Genomic DNA, 14353 nt, shown 5'->3' on the forward strand with positions numbered 1-14353 from the left:
TTGCTTCTTTTTATCTGTATTACCTCGGACAAATCACTTAATTTTTCTGGGCCTCCATTCCCTCTCTCTAACATTAAGGGGGTTGGTCTGAAGGATGTCTGAAATCCCTTCCATTTCTAAGTATATGATCCCTTTTCACAATTATCTTTGATCTTTGGCTCAAATAGTGCTGAAATAATGGCCAAACCCTGGAAACTGATAAATAAACGACACCTTTCCTTGTCCTAAAAATGACCTACTTCCAAGTGATATATCTGAAAAAGAGGGCAGAACATTCCACTGGAGTAAACAGAAATTGCTGGCGCCAGAGCATGCCTAACTTCTTTGTGCTTTTGGCTTCTCTGATGCATGTAGTACCAGGTCAGACAGCATGCCAGAGGATTAAAAGAACCAAAATTAGTTCTAAAAACTGCAACTTCTTTTGATAAGAGATGAGGGTTATCACACGTAATGAAATTCTGGTTAAATTACTCCATATTGTGAATAATCAAATGACTATATGTTATCTTGCCATAAGATAACTTTGAGTTTGCTCCTTACCCTGGCATTACTATTACAATGAAATGCAAGGTAGCAACAGATTGAAGTTAGAAACCAATCCTGTTACAGCTAAACTCATTTAGTTACCCAGCCACCTGCCTATCAGACTTTTAAGGGAGTCCACTGTTGTGAGAGACTTCCAGAAAGCTTTTCCCTATGAGGAGGAAGCCACAGCTTACTCAACTGCAAACCCTTTTCCTCTGCCTGCTGACTAGCTTGTTCTTGTGATTCCAGGAAAGCAACTTAGACCAATCCTAGATTGCAAACTGATATATTACTGCTTCAGGCTAGTTAGATCAGATCATTTTTCCCATTGGAGAAAAAGTGACATACATAGTTACACAGAAAGACAACTATCCAGCCCCGATTCTAAAGAAATTCTACCAAGTCTTAGATATTATATAACTTTATCCTAATCATGCATGATTAGTGCACTTGAAAGAGGTTGTGGCTCCCTCTGTTTTGCTTTATACAAGATCCCAGTTTCCAAATTCTGCATGCACCCAGGGGTGAGAAATTATATACAGCTTTAGTTCTCTGGTCCAGACACCACCTTGTGGTTAAAAAAAGCAATTTTAAAAAGGAAGTTGTGATCTCTAAAAGCCAGGATGTCATCAATGACAGAATGATTATTACTTTCCACATCAATCATCTATCAGTTTATCTCTTGATAATGCAACTAGAGGGAAAGATCAAAAAATGCTATAGCTATGGTAAACTGAATTTTCACCAAAGCATTCAATTAAAGTCCCTTTGTATTGTGGACAAGACAGAGAGAGATATGCTAGAGTACAATGAAGTATTTGGGGAACTGGTTGATCCAAAGACTATTCATTAACAGATTAATATCAAATTGGAGGAAGATCCCTAGTAGAGTGTTATAGGAATTTTTCTTTGCTGTTCACTGCTATTTGACATTTTTTATCAATGATTTTCATAAAGGCATAGACGGCATGTTTGTTAAATTTGCAAATCTGACGGCATTTGAGGGATAGCTAAAATGCTAGATGACAGTCACAATAAAAAATTGACATCTTTGGATGATGGACTGATAAATAAGATAAAATTTAAAGTGATAAATATAAAGTTTGGGGAGGCAATCAATCACCAAATAAGCATGTATTAAACACTTACCATACTCTAGGCTCTTGGGGGAAAAACCACAAAAATGATATAAAAATAAAATGGTTTCTGTACCAATGAGCCTGAATTCTACAGGGAAAGGCATTTACATATATACATATATATATGTGCACACACACAAACATATATATATATACATATATATATATAATATGCAAAGTAATAGAGGAGAACTTACTTGGGGAGATCAGAGAAGGTCTCAGATAGGAAGGACCATTTAAATTGGTTTTTGTTATAAGAAAAGAGCATATGAGCACGATCTGCTGAAAAGGCAGAGGCAGAAAGGTTCTGGAATTCTGGAGAAGTGACAGGACTGTCTACTTCCAACAGACAGTTAAGCTGGAGTTTGAGTTTTGTCTAGTCTCCTGGGGTGGACCTGGTGAGCTGGTTATTTTCTCTCCTGTGGCTTTTACTTCTGATCCATCTCACCAACTATGTGTTCCTGNGGAGAAGTGACAGGACTGTCTACTTCCAACAGACAGTTAAGCTGGAGTTTGAGTTTTGTCTAGTCTCCTGGGGTGGACCTGGTGAGCTGGTTATTTTCTCTCCTGTGGCTTTTACTTCTGATCCATCTCACCAACTATGTGTTCCTGTGTTTATCCTGTTCCTGCTTAACTTCAAGCCTTATCGCCTCTATCACCATCTAAGGGGGGGGAGGGATTTGAGTTAGTGGAGTGTATTTATAGTAGGGATTGGGACTTCAGGTAGAGAGGTAAATGACAGTGTAGCTAACATCTCACTGAAGGGAACAACTAGATTTGTTGGGAGAGTTAGTTATATACTGTGGATAAGATTATCCTAATTCCCTTCCCTACCTTCCCTACCTTAAATAAACCCCTGTTTGAACTGCATTTGATATCCTGTCAGCTTTATCCTGTTGGCCTTCCCAAACCCTGTGAATCTTCTGACACTGGTCCTGAACAATCATTCCTTGACCTACTAACATCCTATTACCACCCTGGTAACATCCAGTTACTTAATTCAGTTTGAAGATAAGTAGAGTTTCTAAGAGGCAAAGCTCAGGAAAGAGGGCATTCTAGGCATGAGGGACCACCTATCAAAATCATGGAAAATTGAGATGAAATATTTTGTGTGAGGAATAGCAAGGAAATTAGTTTGGGTAGCCTGAAGAGTATGTAAAAGGAGTAAGGGCAGAGAGGTAGGTTGCAGGCAGGTGGTGAAGAACTTTAAATGGCAAACAAGAGCTTATATTGGATCCTAGAGGTAAGTCGGAGCCATCAGAGTTTATTGAGCTGGATTAGTATGGGGTCAGATTTATGCTTTCAGAATATCAGTTTGGGAGCTGCATGGAGGAATGGATTAGAGAGGTGAGAGACTTAAGACAGAGAGACCAATTAGGGGACTATGGCAATAGTCCAGGCAAAAGGAGATGAAGGATCTGAATTATTAGGGTTGTAAAGAGAAAGACTTGAGAAATGTTGTTGAAGCAGAATCAACAAGAATTGGTAACAAATTGGATATGAGGATGAGGAATGATTGCAATGGCTTCCTCTCTGGTTTCCCAACCAGCATGTGTTCTCGCTCTGTCTGTCTGTCTGTCTGTCTGTCTGTCTGTCTCTCTCTCTCTCTCTCTCTCTCTCTCTCTCTCTCTCTCTCTGTCTCTTTCTCACTCTAGTCTATCCTGCACCCTGCTGCCAAAGTGATATTCCTTAAGCAAAGATCAGGCCATTTCAATCCTTTTGTGCACCAGTTCCAGTGGTTCCCTATTGCCTTTAAAAGTAAATATCTTCTCTACATAGCCTTTATATACCTTTACAACCTGGCACCTAGCCTATCCTTCCAGTCTTACTGGACATCATTTCCCTCCTATACTCGGTGATGCAGCCAAATTGACCTCTTTTGTTCCTTACACCTCTTCTAAGTCTCTGTGTTTAAACTTAAGTTGCCTAAATCAACTTCACAAATATAGGATGCACAAACATAGCTCCAGAATAATTCCTTTGAAAACGATCAAGATGTTAGTGGACATTTTGCTCAATATGATTCAGCAACAAGTCAGTTACGGAAATATAGACTTTTAAATGAAAGGGACTTCAGAAGCCATTAATTATTTGAATTTTTATCTTGTATCAAATCTAAATTTGCCTTTCTGCATATTTGACACCTTGTTCCTAGTCTTGGATGCTGGGGCCAAGAAGAACATGTCTAATCATTCCACGTTACAGTTCTTTAAATATTGAGGAGAGATCTCGTGTCATCAACCCAAATCCTTACCAGTTTTTCCCTTCTCCAGGCTAAACATCCCCAATTCCTACTTCCCTTGATGCTCTCCCAGCCTCATTAAGAGAAGCAAGATGCTCAGAATGAAGGAAACAATGGTCCCACTGTATTCTGCCTTAGTCAGACCACAGGTGGAGGGATATATTCAGTTCTGGGTACCACATTATAGAATAGGCATATTTACAAAAACTGGTGATTAGAATGATGAAAGGATTAGAGAACGTACTATATAAGAATTGGTTAAGGAAACTGGGGATATTTAGCCTGGAAAAAAAGAAGACCTAGGGGAGTTTTGATAGCTATCTTTGAGTATTTGAAAGTCTATCTTGTGAAAAACGGATAGTACATATGTTTTTTGCTTGTCCCCAGGAAATACAGCTAAGAGAAATGCATAGAAATTACAACGAAATAAATAAGGCTTGGTGTGACAGAAAAACTTCTTAACAATGGAAGCTTCCCTAAAGTGGAAGGCACTATCTCAGAAGGTCATGATGATCCTCTCAGTGGAGGTCCCCAAGTAGAGATTGGATCCCCAATTGCTGGGAAAATCACAGATGGGATTCCTGGTCAGGTTCAGGCTGTATCAGATGGTTCTGTGGCCCTTTGATTCCTGAGATCTGTTAGGGTATTGGGAACATATTTACCATTTTAGATTCTACATGATAAACAATACAACATCCCTATAATATATTGAGAGGAAATGTAGTAGAGTATGCAGAGCACTGGCCTCAAGGGCACAAAGATCTGGACTGAGGTTCTCTCTGTGACATTTTTTGGCTGTGTGATCCTGGACAAGTCACCTAACTTGGGACTCTAGGTGAGTCTCTTGCAGAGAAGGTGCTCATCTGAATCAGCAGAGGGAGTTTCCTCACTTGATAGTTCACTATACCAAGGAAAGCACAGGTCCAATCTCCATCTGTCTGTGGAGTTACTATCATTTCTTTAGCTGGAGCCTGACGTAAAGAAAATGGGATTTGGCCAGAAACTCTAGCAGCAATGTGTAGTGTAGATTAAAGCTGGGGGACTCAGAAGAAGATAATCACCCATGCAGATTTTTTTTTTGTTGTTGTTGTTTAGCTATTTTTTCAGGTGTGTCTTATTTTTCCATGACTCCATTTGTGGTTTTCTTGGTAAAGAACCTGGAGTGGTTTGTTCATCCTTCTCTAGCTCATTTTACAGATGAGGAAACTGAGACAAATAGGGTTAAGTGACTTGGCCAGAGTCATATAGCTAGTGTCTGAGACCAGAATTATTGGGCTCACAAAGATAAGTCTCCCCGAATCCTAGTATAGTACTCTCCAAGTAGAGACTGGATCCCCAATTGTTGGGAATATTACAGACAGGATTCCTAGGTTCCCCAAGCAGATTGTTAACACTTGTTTAGATATGAAGTGAGAAAACCTGGCCTGTCCTGTTGGCTCACGATATTTTACACCTAGCTGCCCTGACTTGTGAGCTTCAGTTGGGGGTCAGGAGGCCAAAGGGGGAAGCTACGCTAATAAAAATTCACTGAATTAAATGTATAATTCATGAAGTTAATCACTGAAACTGAATTATTGATAATGGGCTCAACATAACTGAGATTTACCTCCACATTATTAGAGATAGGTAAATAAATCCACACAAAGGCTGACTCACTTAACCTTGGGGGAAACTGCTCAGTAATAGTATATTACCACTAAATCACAGAATTTTGGAGTTGGTAAGGATCTAGATGAATATCTTTTCCAGCCTGTATAGAAAAGACATTGCCACTACAATTACCTGACACGGGGTCATCTGTCTATTGATTAAAGACTTCCAATTCCAAAGACTTGGCTCTAAATGTTAGGTAATATTTTTTTTTCCTTCTTACATCAGGTCTAAATTTACATCTTTAAAGATGCCACTCATTGCTCCTGGTTTTGTCCACTGGGGGACAAACCAAACAGATGTAATTCTTCTTTTACAAATCAACCATTAAATTATTTGGCGACTGATAGCGTGCCCTACTCTCTTCTCCTCCCCAGGCTTCTGTATTCAAGCTAAGCATCTCCAAGTTCCTTCAACTGAGCCTTTTATAACATGGACTCAGTAAAAGCTCGTCACTCTTCTGGTTTCCTGTATCAGAATGCAATCCAGCTTACCTGGTTATATCTCACAGTTGCTACAATGCTTTGAGGAACATGGAACTTATAGAAAAACGTTACTAATATATTTAAGTAATGCATGTTTATATTTTTATTATTTAATATAATGTTTTCCCCAATTAAACATCATAACAATTTTTAACATTCATTTTCTAAAATTTTGAGTTTTGAATTCTTTCCTCTCCTCCTCCCCACTCCTTGAGACAGTAAGCAATTTGATTGAGGTTATACATGTATGATCAAGTGTACATTTATCTTGAGGGTTTACAAAACATTTTTTCAAAATATTACTTTAGTTATTGTTATTCCTATTAAAGTGGGAATCAAAGCTAGGTATTTGGATTCCAGACTTAATGTTCTTTTCACTACACCATTTAGGAGTGACAAATTAAAGGAAGGACTCTTTCAGGACCATCTCGGACTTCTTCTTCCTCCTGCTCAAAGACTACTGTATCCGATGTCCAGTGACCTTCTTGATGGTCAACTTTCCTTGTTGCTCCTCCTTTCTATGCTCACATCTTCATTTAGACTCTAGGCTTTCCCTCTGCTGAGTCAGAATGTATAATAATAGAAAATAATCCATTGTTTTATGGAGTTTTAATCTATGATTCTTTTGTAACACCTTCTCCAAGATACTAATCTGCTAGCCTGGATTGCAGCAACATCCTTTAGTAAACATCATTATATGATTGGATAGTACTAAGAATGGAAGTTCTTAACCTTTTTTTTTGTGTGTGTGTCATGGATCTTTGTGGCAGACTGGTGAATTCCTCAGAATTCCTCAAAATATATGTACATATGAAAATATAAATATAAAATAAAATGTATATGACTACAAATACAATTAATTATATTGAAATAAAGTTATCAAAATATTTGTTTTTTAAGGTATTTTATTTTCCAAATTACATGTAATTATAATTTTTGGCATATGTTTCCTGAAATTATAAGCTCTAAATTGTTTCCCTCCCTTCCTCCCTTCCCTCTCCCCTCTAAGAGACAGTAAGCAATTTAATCTAGGTTCTACATGCATTATCATGCAAAATGTACTTCCATATTGGTCACTTTTTAATTTTTTTTTAAATTTTTATTTTGAATATTTTCCCCTAGTTAAATATTTAATGTTCTTTCCCTCTCCCCCCCAATCCCTCTAACCCACCTTAGCCGACGTACAATTCCACTGGGTTTTGTATCATTGATCAAGACCTAATTCCATATTATTGAGAGTTGGACTAGAGTTATCATTTAGTGTCTACATTCCCAATAATATCCCCATCAACCCATGTGTTCAAGCAGTTGTTCTTCTGTTCAGTTGTTCCTCTGAATGTGGCTAGTTTTTTTTCTTGTAAGTCCCTCAGCCTTGCTCTGGATCATTGCATTGCTGCTAGTAGAGAAGTCTGTTGTGTTTGATTGTGCCACAGTGTATCAGTCTCTGTGTACAATGTTGTCCTGGTTCTGCTCCTTTACTCTGCATAAATTCCTGAAGGTCATTCCAGTTCACATGGAATTCCTCCAGTTCATTATTCCTTTGAGTGCAATAGTATTCCATCACCAACAGATACCACAATTTGTTCAGCCATTCCCCAATTGAAAGACATTCTCTCATTTTCCAATTTTTTTGCCACCACAAAGAGTGTGGCTATACATGTTTTTGTACAAGTCTTTTTCCTTATTATCTCTTTGGGGTATAATCTAAGCAGTGCTATGGCTGGATCAAAAGGTAGGTAAACAAGTCTTTTATAGCCCTTTGAACATAGTTCTAAATTGCCATCCAGAATGGTTGGATCAGTTCACAACTCCACCAGCAATGCATCAATGTCCTGAAATTGATCACTTTTGTAAAAGAATACTTGTATAATACCAAACTCCAACTTAAAAACATAAATAAATTAATGGGGAAAACAGTATGCTATATCAAAATATTTTTTGGGGAAAAAGTTCATCAACCTAAAGATAAGAAGATGTCTTAAAGGATTTTCAGGGAACCTGAGATATCATCTAGTCTACCCAGTCATTTGACAGATAAAGAAACTGAGCCACCAAGCACTGAAATGATTTGCCAATGTCACAAAGTCCACAAAGAATTATTGAATGTAAAGAGGGAGGTAACCTGTGTATCAGAATGAACTTCCACTCCAAGTTTCCCTAGGTTCAAAGCTATTTCTATTGATCTATCATTTTCCCTCATCTTTAGCTTTACTCATTGATTACTAAATATTTGAATACTTTATAGTTTAATTGGTTACATTCTTTGGCAATTGCCTTTATCAATTCTTCATTGTTTTTTTTCAAATCCTTAATTTCTGTGTATTGGCTCCTAGGTGAAAGAGTGGTAAGTGTGGGTAATGGGGGTCAAGTGTCTTGCCCAGAGTCACACAGTTAGGAAGTGTCTGAGGCCAGATTTGAACCTAGGACCTCCCATCTCTAGGCCCGACTCTCAATCCACTGAGCTACCCTGCCACCCCCAGTTCTTCATTGTTTTTTTTTTAAATCTCATTTAGCTACACATTTTTCTATATAAAGAAGTAGCTTATTTAGTCAATAACCTTTTCTAAGAACTGGCTATATACAACACCTCTCACCCCATTTCTACAAGAAGAAAACAATGGAAACCAAAAGATAAAGATATGGTATATCTTATTGCTGTTTTTCAGTTGTGTCTGACTCTTCATCACCCCATCTGAGGTTTTCTTGGCAGAGATATTGACATAATTTGCCATTTCCTTCTCCCACTCTTTTACAGATGAGGAAACTGAGGCAAACTGGGATAAGTAATTACATTTCCTAGCTGTGTGACCCTAGGCAAGTCACTTAACACACTGTCTAGCCCTTTCCCTTCTTCTTCTTAGAACCGAATCTTTGTATTGATTCTAAGACAGAGATAAGAGTGAAAAAAAAGGAACTCGGGAAGATAAGGCTTCCTGACTCCATGCCTGGCATTAGATCCACTGAGTCACCTATTTGCCTAACTTAGCACATAAAGAATTGATAATTTACAGATAATTTACTCTTCCTTATGCTTACACCTCAGTTTAGTCTTTCAGCCTTCCCTACACTGAGTCAGAATACATAATAATTCAAAAGAGTCCATTGTTTTATGGAATTATTTAACCTGTGATCCCTTTGGATCATTTTTTGATTTTGTTTCTTTAGCCCCTAGTTCTACTCTCTGCACAATGTAGACATACAATCAATGTTCACTAACTGAATGATTAGCTTGCATTGTGACCTTACTCAAATCTCCACTTTCTTATCTGGAGAATGGGGAATATCCAGCTGCCTTTCCTTGTGGGGGAGGGTGGGCAGGGGGGACTACAAAGATAAACAAGCTAATGATTCTAAGGAGCTTTGAACATCCAAAAGGCTAAGCATGGTGATTATTGCTAATGATGGAATGCGATAGCAAGTTCTCTTGTGGATTCCAAATTGGTTCAGAGGAAGAAAATGAGTGCAAACCAACGTCCAATATAAGAAGTTAATGGGGTGTCTCAGGAATTGGTGCTTTGTATTTTTAATAAGTAGCTGGCTCGTTGAATTAGCTGACGACATGAAATTATGTAGGCTAGCAAAAACTACAGAGAATTGCAAGAAATTCCAGAAGGATCTAATCAAACAAGACTGGAAAATAGGACAGCAGATAAATTTTAATGAAGGTAAGTGGCATGTTTAGTTTAGGAAATCATTTAAATGTACCATGTATGTTGTCTCACCAGAGGACATTAGGAAAAAGAAACAGTGATGGTGAATAGATAACACAAGTGTATTACATCTACCATGTTTGTGGGAAGGATGTAGAGATCACTTTCCTCTTTCCTAGTGGTTATGTAATTTTGGTTGATAGTTACTTATGAATAACTGTCCAGGGAAACCTCTCCACTCTTCTGCTGTGAATAAGTGGGCATGGCCAACCAGAAAACAAGAGCCTAGATAACCTGAGCTATCATACAGAAAACTCTTGGTCAAGAAGGACCTCACACCTTGAGCCTACCTCTTCACAATCTTCAGTCTGGTAGAATTATTAGTAGCCCAAGGCACTGAATGGGGAAGAAAAGCACTTGGAATGCATATACTCACCAGGAATCAGTTTATTCTTTCTCCCTTCCAAGAATTGTTGAACATTAAGGGGGTTCAAGGGTACATGAAAATGATAGAGAAGAGGGCAAGGGGTGACCTGAAGTAGTAAGGATCTTTAGGAGGTAAGAGGGAGTGTTACAGGGTATCAAGACTATAACAACAATACCAACAAAATCTAAGTCATGTAGGTAGTGCCTAAAGATTTTAAAAAGCACTTCACCTTCCTCAATCTTGTGAGGTCCAGGGTACAAGTGTTATTATTCCTACTTTACTTATTAGGGAACTCAAGCCCACTGCCTAGCCCTTACCACTCTTCTGCCTTAGAACCAACTGGTTCTAAGGTGGAAGGTAGGGGTTTAAAAAATGGACCCTTTGCATTTTTACTATCTGAATTTTGACCACCCAGGAATGAATCATCCATTTATAACATTATTTTAATGGAATTAGTTGTCCTCAGAATTACTGTTTCACCTAAAGGGAAAGTCATCCCAAGAAGAATAGGAAATTCTCAAGAATAAGGTTCTAAAGACACAAAGAAAAACTCTGATGATGAAGAAAAAAAGGGACTGTGTGAAGAGATTGATGTTGATGAAGAGGAAATTCATCAATCGATTTATATTATTTAAAACACAAATATACAAGTAGATGAAATCAAATCTAGTCTTAGACATATAACAGTTGTGTGACCTGGAGCAAGTCATTCAACCTCTGTTTGCCTCAGTTTCCTCAACTATAAAATAGAGATAATAATAGTAGTACCTAACTGCTTCCCAGATTGTGTGTAAGGATCAAATGAGATAATATTTGTAAAGTATTTGGTATAGTGCCTTCACATAGTAGGCACTCTTTAAATGCTGGCTTGATTGGTTAATTGACTAATTAATGATGATGTTGATGAAAGGATTACTCTTGAGTATTTGGGTATTTTGGGGTCAAAGAGGGGTATGGAACTTGCTGATTTCAGTGTAGAGTGGTAAGGATCAAACTTTTTCAATCCCTGTAGGAAAAGCATTTGCTTGGCTGATGGCCAGGGGAAGCCTGCAGTCTAACAAGGCATTAGGAAGGTCTGAGGGATATTATGTGGGGAACAATCACCCCACAATGGTGGTATAAGCAGTTGGAGGAGGAGGTCCTCCAACCCACAGGTTCACATTCCCTGTTGTATTTTTTGTCGTGTCTGCCATGTTTCCCACTAGGATAAAAAGAATTCCCTTTTGCTTTATTTAAATCGTCCTTCTGCTGGTGTTCAGGGAAGAATAGTGTTTCTGGTAGGAGGACTTGCTGAGCCTTTTTCAGGGCAGTTTATCCTCCTTTGGTGCCCACCTGTCACTGGGTTCTCAACAGAGACTCCAAGAAGTTGTAGTGTGCACAGCAGCCATACCCCAGTGTGATAAACTAGGTGGAAGATAACCAATTGGTCTCAAATCCATCACTGAACTGAGGGGTATCTCGCTAGGAGAGTGAAGACATTCTCACAGTAAAAGGTGCAGAAGGAATACAATTTGTCCCAGCAGCCATGAAGGTAATTGAACAAGGCAATATGGAGAACTTGGACCTCGAAGACACCAAGATCATCTCTTCAACCTGAACCATCAGTTGTTCTCACTTGTCTTGCCTCTTGACTTTAATGACTCTCAAAGAGAGTGAGGCCGATGACTGCACAACTCTGTCTCACTTAAACCCAATTTATGTGATGTCACTTGGGTCTTCTTTAAATATGAAGGATCACAACCAACAACATTAAATGACTAAGTAAAATAAGAATAATTATAATTATTATTGGATTCTCTGACTCAAGTTTCTCTATTTCAATACAACCTCCATTCAGCCACCAAAGGGCAGGTCTGATCATGTCATTCCTCTACTCACTAAACTCCAGTGGCTCACTATTACCTCTAGATAATAAATTCCTTGTTTGACATTTAAAGTTCTTCATAACCTTCCCTTATTCCCCTTTATTATGCTTTACTCTCCACCCAGACAAACTGACTATTTACTTGACCTTACTTATGTGTAATAAGTATAACATGCGTTAGAAAAAGGAATTTATCAAGTAGTCACAGGTCTCATTTAAACAGTAAAATGAAACCCATGACTGGAATGAATAATTTATGCAAAATAAATAAGGCAGAGATGACTAGGTGGAGTCGGATAACATTTTACATCAAGAGGATATATTTGTGTAGGAAATTCAGCCACCAGAAGGAAAAAGCATGGCGGAAAGCATTTGGGCAAGGAAATAGAAAAGATATTATTATTATTATTATTATTAAAGTATACTAATGACCATGTAGGCAACAAGAAGAAATAAATGAAGAATTTTAGGAAAATAACACAAATATGGTACAGCGTCATGATACAGAAGTGATGAAAGGCTTCAATGATCTGCTTGAACCTTCCTTCTACCGAAAGCAGAGTAGATAATAACTTCATTTGCCTCAGTGGTCCTGAGAACCTTCAGAAGGTAGAGGAATCAATGACGGAGAGTTTTATTATGGATTTGATTCCTACTAACAACAAAGAACTGGTCACTGAGAAGGAAATGTTAGAAACCCTGAGAGAAGTGACTGCTCTCTCTAAGAGTTGGAGATGAAATGAAATTCAGGTAGATTCTAACCTACATTTGGAGAAAGCATATTTTAGTGAGTTCAGTGGAAAGATGAGTAGTATCTCGTGGTCTAAAATTCTATGGGGATTGTCTAAGGAGGCAGCCTGCATGCTTGAGAATGAAAATCCAAAGACAGAAAAGAAAACAATACCAGAGAGGAAGAAAAATGGGATATGTTTGAAGAGACTGACGTGGTGGCACAGGGAACTCACTAACGGTGAAATTCAAGAAGGAAATATAGAGAACAGGGAAATAAGGTCAGGTAACAGAGGATATAAAAGCCTGGCACATTCTTATTAAAATCAGGTCAGGGATGCTAAAGTTCATGGCGAGGGAGGCTAAGGATGACAAAATGCAAACCAGCAAAGATCTTCTGGTGTCAATCCTTCATGATAAAACAATTAGATGGATTCAAAATTGTATGGTCAGACTTAAAGACTAGGAGTTATTTGTTTAATGTCAGTGTGGTAGGAGGTCTCTATGGGGATACTTTGGGAATCTGTGCTTAGCCTTGTGTTACTTATCAGTTTTTTTCAATAAGGTAGAGAGGGGATGCTTATCAATTGTGCCTATGAAGGAAAATTGGGAGAAATAGTGAATGTGCTTGGTGACAGAGTCAGCATCTAAAAGGACACCCCAGACAGGCAAAAGCTCTTGGCTTGAAGTGATGAGGAAATTCAACGGGGATAAATTTAAAGTCTTTCATGGGGAACAAAAACCCAATATTACAAGTAAAAGACAAGAAGAGTATAATTAGACAGTAGTTGTTCCAAAAGAAGATCTGGGGGTGGGGTTAATTGTACTACAAGTTCCATATGTCATCAATGTGCTTTTGGGGTCAAAAAATCTAACATAATTTCAAGCTCCATTAAGGGGAGCTGTACTTGTCCTCATCAAAACCTGTTCTATGCCAAGTGGTTTAAGTACCTTGACAAGCTTGAAGGTGTCTAGAGAAGAACAAGCAGAACGATGAAGGACCATGAATCCATGCCACATGAAGATCAGTTGAGGTTGAAAGAACTCTGGATATTTAATCTGAAAAAGAAGACTCATGGGAGACAAGGTAACTATCTTAAAGTCTTTGAAGAGGAGATCACATGGAGGAGGAATTAGACATCTTATGTTTGGCAGAAATCAGGAGCAATGAGTAGAATTGTGAAAAGCCAAATTTAGTTTGGATATAAGAAAGAATTTCCTATGAATTAGAGCTATCCAAAAGTAGAGTGGGATACCTGGAGAGGTGGCAGGATCTTTCTCTTTGGAGGTCTTTATTTATTAAAAAATAAATTTATAAATAAATTTAAACTTTCCATCTTAGAATCCAGATTATGTATTGGCTCCAAGACAGAAGAACAGTAAGGGATAGGCGATTGGTGTTAAGAGACTTGCTCAAGGTCACACAGCTAGGAAGTATCTGGGGTCAGATTTGAACCCAGGATCTCTCATTTCTAAGCTAAATTCACTAAGCCACCTACTTGACTCCCAAGATCTTTAAGAAAAGGCTGGACCACTACCCACCCACCCTTCCTTCCTTCCTTCCTTCCTTCCTTCCTTCCTTCCTTCCTTCCTTCCTTCCTTCCTTCCTTCCTTCCTTCCTTCCTTCCTTCCTTCCTTCCTT

The 14353-nt window shown here is 38.3% G+C and overlaps 1 protein-coding gene across 1 annotated transcript in view; it reads right to left on the reverse strand.

Annotated features, from left to right (window-relative positions):
* Positions 1–14353, reverse strand: part of MTUS2 (microtubule associated scaffold protein 2) — a 465717-nt gene that overhangs the window by 346720 nt on the left and 104644 nt on the right. The gene's annotated exons all lie outside the window — the stretch shown is intronic.

This window comes from Gracilinanus agilis, chromosome 3 (assembly GCF_016433145.1).
Source record: "Gracilinanus agilis isolate LMUSP501 chromosome 3, AgileGrace, whole genome shotgun sequence".
Taxonomy (NCBI): Eukaryota; Metazoa; Chordata; class Mammalia; order Didelphimorphia; family Didelphidae; genus Gracilinanus; species Gracilinanus agilis.